We start from the raw sequence: 8,200 nt of genomic DNA, 5'->3' as shown, positions 1-8,200 counted from the left end.
AAACTAGACTTGAGTCTTTTAAAAGCATCTTGTGCAATCCCGTGCCAAGTCAACCTCCTAGGTTTTCCTCTGAGTAATGCAGTGAGAGGGGCTGCAACGATGCTGTAGTTCCTTATGAGTCGCCTGTAAAAGTTTGCAAGCCCAAGAAATTGTTGTAGTTCCTTGATGGTTGTGGGGGCTGGCCACTCAGTGACTGCCTTGATTTTGGACTCATCCATCTCTACTCCTTTGGGGCTGATGTTATATCCTAATAAGGTTGTGGTGGTGGTGTGAAACTCACATTTTTCTGCTTTCACATATAGCTGATGGTGAAGTAGACGGTTGAGCACTGTCTTGACTTGTTGAATATGTTCATCCCTGGTCTTCAAATAAACAAGGATATCATCAATGTAAACTATTACACAGCTGTTGAGAAGGTCTCTGAAAATTTCATTGACAAATGACTGGAAAACTGTAGGTGCATTGGCAAGGCCATAGAGCATGACCAAGAACTCATAATGCCCCCTAGTGGTAATAAATGCAGTCTTCCACTCATCCCCTTCTTTGATATGGACCAAGTTGTAGGCACTTCTGAGATCCAGCTTAGTAAAAATCTTGGCTTCTCTTAGTTGTTCTAAGGCAGATGGGACTAATGGCAGGGGATAGCGGTATTTAACTGTGATGACATTCAGACCCCTGAAGTCTATACATGGCCAGAGTCCACCATCCTTCTTTTCCACAAAGAAAAATCCAGCTGCGGCTGATGACGTAGAGGGACAGATGAAGCCCAATGCGAGTGCCTCCTCGATGTAATCCTCCATAGCCTGCGTTTCAGGGAGGGATAGAGGGTAAGCCTTGCTTCTAGGGGGAGATGAATTGGGTAGCAAGTCTATGGCACAGTCCCAAGGTTTGTGGGGTGGTAATTGGAAGGCTTTTTCTTTGCTAAATACCTCTATGAGTTCAGAATATTCCTTGGGAATGTGAGCGTGGATGTTAGTCTAGGGGCTCTCCACACTCGTGGTCAGGCATGGTACTATTAACTCTGTGGTTAGACAATGCTCTTGACAGAATGGAGACCAACTCAGCAATTCCCCTTTCTCCAGGAGATCAATGGGTCATGGAGTGATAGCCATGGGTATCCTATTATAATGGGGTGGTGAGGAGATGTGATGACATAGAGTGTTAAGGTTTCGACATGGAAAATTCCTAACTGAATCTGGATAGGGATGGTTTTATGGGTTATCTGCCCCGTGCCTATGGGTGCATTATCTACTGCAGTGATTCGGATGGGAGGATTACATGGTATTGTAGGGATATTGAATTTGGTAACTATCTTATGATGAATGAGGTTCAATGCAGCTCCTGAATCCACTTGCGCTGTAACACATGATTGGTTATCTTCAATAAAAATGGTCACAGGAAGAGTAAAATTCTGAATGGAAACTGAATCAAATGTGATGCTCACCCTTAGAGAAGATCCAGCTGAGGCTCTGGCTTTATGTGGGCATGTGTTACAACGATGTCCTGGTTGGCCACAGTAGAAAAATAACCCCTCATCTTGTCTGCGCTGGCATTCCTCCTCGGGCACCCTCGCACGCCCGATTTGCATGGGTTCATTCGATTCGGCTGACGAAGTAACAGAAGATGAGGCAGTGGCAGAGAAATGCTTGAGTGCACTGGATCGTGGCTGACTGCGCATGAGATTGTCGATTTTAACGGTTAAGGTAATGTACTCAGACAAAGTTAATGATTCATCCTTGCATGCCAGCTCAGCTTGCAGTGTGGGATTTAAACCTTCTCTGAATACTGATTAGAGAGCAATATCGTTCCAACCGCTCTGCGCTGCTAAAGTACGAAATTGTACTGCATAATCGGCTGCACATAATTTCCCCTGGCGTAGATGCAATAACTGCACAGAAATGTCTCTTCTCCCTGCAGGGTATTCAAAAACTTCCTTAATCTGTTGTGAGAAATACGTGAAGGACTTGCGAATTTGTTCATCATTATCCCAAACTGCCGAAGCCCACTCTAATGTTTTCCGGTAAGCAAACTTATCATTAAAGCACATTTAGCTGTCTCTTGATTAAAGGAGTTGGGTTGGTGAGTGTAATATATTGAACATCCCTTGCATTTGTCAGCAGATCCATCAAACTTTTCACGCAGTGCCAGTCTTACCATGTCGGGGCGTGAGGAAGGCATCGACTGGATATAGCATGTAAAATGTTCATTAGCAGCTCGAAGATTCACAAGTTGCTCTTGAAATCCCTGCAGTACATCATTTTGATAAGCGATCGTGGCTCTGAGCTGTGTAACCTCCGCTGGATTCTGGTCTGGCGAAGTATTCTGTAATGAACCCATAGCGGGAGGCAGATTAGAATCCATGTTGCAGAGGTTCTTTATTGTCAAAGACAATCAACAGACAAACAATCCAAAGCGACAGGCAAAACTTTTTGGATCCCTGGCGCTCCAAATAGCCAGACTCCAAGCAATATTCTTGGTTTAAACCAAATAATGCAGCAAAGTCAAGAATAGATTTCTGGTTAATCTCTTTCTCTGTGATGAAATTTGTTTCTGACTGTTGTATGTCAGCAGCTCCTCTCACAGATCACTCTGTTATTAAGTTGGTTCTTAAACTTTCTGGTGTTAGCTTCAATAATAAAGGGTATTGGAAATGTAATTCTAATTTATTAAAATACCAATCATTCCATGATGGTATTAAAAATATAATCTCTAATGTTATGAATGATGATTCTCTAACATCCTATATTGCTAAATGGGAATTCCTTAAATTTATAATGAGAGAATTCTCTATTCATTTTGGAAAATCACTCAATAGAAACAACAAATTAACAGAAATTAACATCATTAAAGAAATAAACAACTATTATAACAGGACATCACTCACTGATAATGATAAACAGAAGCTACAAACGCTGCTATCTAAACTGGATGATATCTATCTTCGAAAAGCTGAAGGAGTCTTCATAAAATCCAGGGCAAAGTGCATTGAGGAAGGGAAAAGACGCACCTCATATTTATGTTGTCTAGAAAAAAGAAGGCAGGAGAGACTTTCAATTAAAGCATTATTGATTAATGGCAATGTAGTTACAGATCGAACTTTGATTGCTAAGGAAGCTGTCTCTTTCTATAAAAAATTAGATTCCTCAGCCTTTTCCTCGGATGATGCTGAATCTTTATTCAGCCAAATTAAAGATCTAATTCCATGTATAGATGATGAGTATGTGTTGTTATGTGATGCTGATATTACCTCTGATGAGCTGGATAAAGCTGTAGACAGCTTATCTTTAAACAAATCTCCAGGTAGTGACAGCCTTACAGCCAATTTCTATAAGCACTTCTGGGGCTTATTAAAAGATCCTTTCTCTCTTATGTTAAAAGAAGCAACAGATAATATGACATTCCCCCCTACTATGAAACAAGTTGTAATAACTTTAATCCCTAAACCGGATAAGGACCCCAACATTTTTTATAACATTAGACCCATTACTTTATTAAACACCGATTACAAAATTGTAACTATTATCTACGTATGCTCGCAGATTGAAAAAATTCCTACATCAAATTATAAGCGACTCTCAATCTGGTTTTATGAAAGGAAGATCTATCCACAATAATGTTCGTTTAGTGCTTGATATTTTAGATTATAGACATGTTATAGACGATGATGGTTTTATTTTATTTCTCAATTTCTTTAAGGCATTTGTTTCAATTGAACACCCATTTATTTTCCATTGTTTAAGTTTATTTGGTTTTGGATAGAAATTTAGAAGCATTATAGAATCTCTTTATGAAAATTCAAATAGTTCAATTTCCTTACCAGGAGGTACATCATCCTGATTCTCTATCAAATGTGGAGTTAAACAGGGTTGCCCCATTTCTCTTTATAATGACTACAGAGCTGCTTTCTGTCTTTGTTAAAAATTCAAGCATAGCTCCATTAGAGGCTTTTGGGCAACCAGTAATCATCAGCCAGTTAGCTGACGATACTACCATTTTTATGAAACAGCTGTCAGAAGTTCCCAAAATTCTACAAATGTTTCACACCTTTTCTAAAGCCTCTGGCTTAAAATTAATTCTGAACAAGTGTGAGTTAATGCCAATTCATCAATGTCAGTAAATCGAGGCCTATAACATCCCTATAAAATCCACAGTGAAATATTTAGGAATACATACTTCCAAAGACTCAATTGAATGTGAAAATATCAACCTGTGGAAAGTAGCTGATAAATGCCGAACTAAACTTAACTCATGGTTATTGAGAGATATTAGTTTATTGGGAAGAATATTTTTAACTAAAATGGATAGTTTATCAAGGTGCATCTATCCTGCATACTCATTGGCAATTTCAAATAAAGTGATAAAAAAATGAATCAAGTTAGATTATATCTGGAGAAAGAAAGTTCATTACAGTAAAAGGTCTACAAACCATTGACTTTGATTTCATAAATGGTACTTTCCAGCATTTCCAGCATGACAACGACCCTAAGCACAAGGTCAAGTTGACCCTCCAGTGGTTACAGCAGAAAAAGGTGAAGGTTCTGGAGTGGCCATCACAGTCTCCTGACCTTAATATCATCGAGCCACTCTGGGGAGATCTCAAACATGCAGTTCATGCAAGACGACCAAAGACTTTGCATGACCGGAGGCATTCTGCCAAGACGAATGGGCAGCTATACCACCTGCAAGAATTTGGGGCCTCATACACAACTATTACAAAAGACTGCATGCTGTCATTGATGCTAAAAGGAGCAATACACAGTATCAAGGACTAAGGGTATGAAGACTTTTGACATTTTTTTCTTTGTTGCCATGTTTTGTTTGTTTTGTATGTATGTTGATGCTTTATGGCTTGATATTCATGAGTGGCTTTACACAACATTTCCTCTTCTTGGAGTCTTCTCTCATGAGGACATTGTCTATGGACTTGCTATGATCAGCAATAAAGACGATTTTCTGGTTAATAACATCCTTATTCTTGGGAAATGTTATATACACAAATCTACTTTTATATACACTAAATATCTGAAAGTGAAACCCAGGTTTTCTGTATTTCACAATGTGTTTCTTTCTTATACAAATGCCCTTAAAATGATGAAAAAAAAAAAAAAAACGTTTTGATATAATAGAATAATATGATTTGAAAAACAAACCCTAGCTTTTTGGTTTAATTTATTTATTTATTTATTTTATTTTTTTTTTCATGTATTGCACTTTTGCACCTGATCTCATTGTTATTGCAATGATGTACGATTGTTGTCATGTTTGTACATGATATTTTTCAATAAAAAAATAAATAAAATAAAATAAAAAGACTTTGTCGAAAGGATCCGGAAATACGCTTGGAACATCCCAAATCATCTGTTTTGTTTACATTCTAGAAATGGTCTATACTATTCATAACTAGTTTTATTCTTTATCTCAACAAATACGAAACAGTAGAGATTTTACATTCATAGTGTGTTTGCTACTCGTTGACCTAGATCAGAGTTCCCCAATTAGTTTTCACCTAGGGCCAAATTCTGTCAACAATACAAAGTCAAGGGCCACAGCCCTCCATGTAATGACAAAGTGTTTGTGCTGCTGCTATTATTATTATTGTTATTATTATTATTGTTGTTGTTGTTTTTATTATTAAACTTTTTTATTATTATTTTATTCGTTATTTTTCTCAGTAGCCTGTTTTATTTATTCAAACAATTATGAACATTTTGTTTGTATACAGATACACAAAACTACACAACTTTGCCTGCTGGAAAAAAACAAAAACAAACAAACAAACAAAACTTTAATGAACAATCTTGATCTCCATGTCCTCCATGCCAGTCAACTGTTCATGCTCATCTCCAAATGGGATCTACTCCCTGCGCTTTCTCTAATTACAGATTCAATTATTAGACCAATTAGCATTAATATTGTTATTGTTCTTAAGGATAATATAACAAAGTATTGCAATACACAGAAAAAAACACAGATAATATACTCCTCAGAATGCATCAACACCATGGAAAGAACATAATGAAACCGTTACGCCAAATTAGGTAAATAAATGTTTTAACAGCGTTCAATATATTAATCTCTAGCACTGACAGCTGAGCAGGACAGGAGACTGGTCTAAATGTTTGTAGAACAGCAACAGCGCCGCCTACTGTACAGGGGGTGACATTTTTTTCGTTTTTATTTTTTACGGACTCTGTGTATAGACCAGTGGTACTCAATTAAAATTCCAAGGAGTCCGGTCTCTACATTTCCTTCCCAGCAAAGGTCCGGATAATAATACATAGCTTACACGTTTTATAACTTGCCACGTTGGCAGCTATAGTACAAAAAAAGAAAAAGAAAAGCAATTCCTAAACAATCAAAATAGTCTCTTCAAAACTGGGCAGGGATGAGGACATTGAGGGCCCAGAGATAGCCAGAGTTGTGGGGTCTGAGGGATCTTCTACCAAAAGATTCAAATATTTCATCAAGTCTTCATCAGTCGAGAGCACTTGGATATTAATATTAAAAGATAAGAATGTTCATTTTGAAGCTGAATGACAGCAGTCCAGTTTTTGTGTTTAAATATTTTTACATTCAGAATTTATATATGTATGGGACATAGGAGGCTTTTTGACGGATAAAAACTCTCTATTGGGGTTCAGGGGTGTCCCCTGAGAAAAAAATTATAAAAATGTAGAAGTCTGATTGGACCATTTTTATATTTTCCTTAAAGTGAGAATATACTTACAAACAAACAAACACATGCTGAGATTCGCCACGGTGTCATGCACAACAAGCCACGTGATAAAATGCACGGATTGACTGTCTCAGAAGCAGAGGCAACTGAGACTTGTCCGCGGCCACCCATATTGAGGTGAGTAACCACACCACCACAAGGACCTACTAAGTAGCAGGAATTGGGCATTCTAAATTGGGGAGAAAAGGGGCAAAAAAAATAAAAAAAATAAAATAAAAATATTTACATAACAACAGTGAAGCATTAAAATACTGTTTGCTTAATTTAAGTATAAATAGGCTTTCCTTGCCACCCATGCCATGATGTCATCTCTGATTAATTTTCACAAAATTAGAACAACAATCTGTTTGTTTATTATAAAAGGCTTGTAACATGCTGATTAAACTCTAATAGCAAGACGTTAACTTGTCCTGACACAAACCTGGCTTTGCTGAACCGTCTGAATCACAACATAGTTTCACTTTGCTTCATTTTTGTTTTCTACAGTGTGTTTAAGCGAAAGATGCCAATATCTGTTGCGTTTTCTCCGCTACTGTTGTTAAAATAACAGTGCCTGCATCTACAGTAAATTAGGCTTTGTGGCGCCTCTATATCGGGGAGAGAGGCAACACGAGGAATAAAAGCGCGTTTAGCGCTAGGGAATAATCGCGTAGCACTGGACGCACTTTATTCCCGCTCTAGAGACAAATATTTCTTTCTAGCGCTGAGCTCACTTTATTCCCGCTCCATGCACGTATACTCGCATGCTTACACAATCACTTAGCCAGGTGTCAGATAACTAGCATTTAGATCTCGGTCCAGATTGAATTGTCCTTCAATCCAGAACCGGACCGGAGTCCGCCTACTGAGTACCCCTGGTATAGACCTTCCATCGGAAGTTTGTCTCGGAAAAATCGTCACGGATTTGGTGTGAAAATGCCTTTAGCGCAGGCCATTCATTTGTCTCTCATGGGCCAGATGTGGCCCACGGGCGGCCTTTTGAGGAACCCTGACCTAGATGTTTTAAGTCTTTCTTTTTCTTTCTTTCTTTCTTTCTTTCTTTCTTATTAAATAAAGTATCTATATTTTTATTTTTTATTATTGTTAGTAACATATATAAACTGTAGAGACTTTACATTTGTAGTGTCTTTCTTCTTCTTCTTTTTTATTTCTTTTTTATTATTATAATTAAATAAATAGACCTTTTTCACACTCTGGGTTTTGGAACGCGGAAGTAAACGTTTGCAGGGTAAACTTCGACAGCGGTGAATAGGAGTGAATTGGAGATCACAGCGAATATTATTTTCACTTACCCATTTGCTCCAAGACCAAAAGAAAAAATCAATTATTACGTTTGAATGACTTTCCAGAAGAGGAAAAAAATAGAGAGCGGTGGATGGAGAAGATACCAAATTTACTGTCACTGTCTCAGCAGCTGTAACCGAAACCCTGTGGTCATTCGTTTTTTTTTTTTTTTTTAAATAA

The sequence above is a fragment of the Myxocyprinus asiaticus genome, chromosome 8 (genome assembly GCF_019703515.2).
Source record: "Myxocyprinus asiaticus isolate MX2 ecotype Aquarium Trade chromosome 8, UBuf_Myxa_2, whole genome shotgun sequence".
NCBI classification, from domain to species: domain Eukaryota; kingdom Metazoa; phylum Chordata; class Actinopteri; order Cypriniformes; family Catostomidae; genus Myxocyprinus; species Myxocyprinus asiaticus.
This window is presented reverse-complemented; position numbering follows the sequence as displayed.